Below are 352 nucleotides of genomic sequence, written 5' to 3' on the forward strand. Positions count from 1 at the left end.
TCCGGTAAAGCTGCCATTTTTTCTTTAATCCGGGATGCATATTCATATTCTCTCTTTAATAATCTGATGTATAAGATTACTGAACTATTCTTAGGAGGACTTGTTTATAACGTGGTACATGTCGCCTTGATGCTTCCAAATCAGGAGACTCCCCCTTCTATTTCTTAAAAGCAATTAAAGCCTTCTGTATTCGCATCACAGAAATAACAAATCATACTTCTGGTCTGTCTGCTCTCTCCACGCTATTGACAAACGGAGCTTAAGCCTTTTAGTTATTTTTTCAACGTTATAGGCATTCTACCAACGTCATGCAAAGCATATAATGAGACTGACACATACCTCAATCATCAAG

The sequence above is a fragment of the Penaeus monodon genome, chromosome 32 (assembly GCF_015228065.2).
Source record: "Penaeus monodon isolate SGIC_2016 chromosome 32, NSTDA_Pmon_1, whole genome shotgun sequence".
In the NCBI taxonomy this organism is placed as follows: Eukaryota; Metazoa; Arthropoda; class Malacostraca; order Decapoda; family Penaeidae; genus Penaeus; species Penaeus monodon.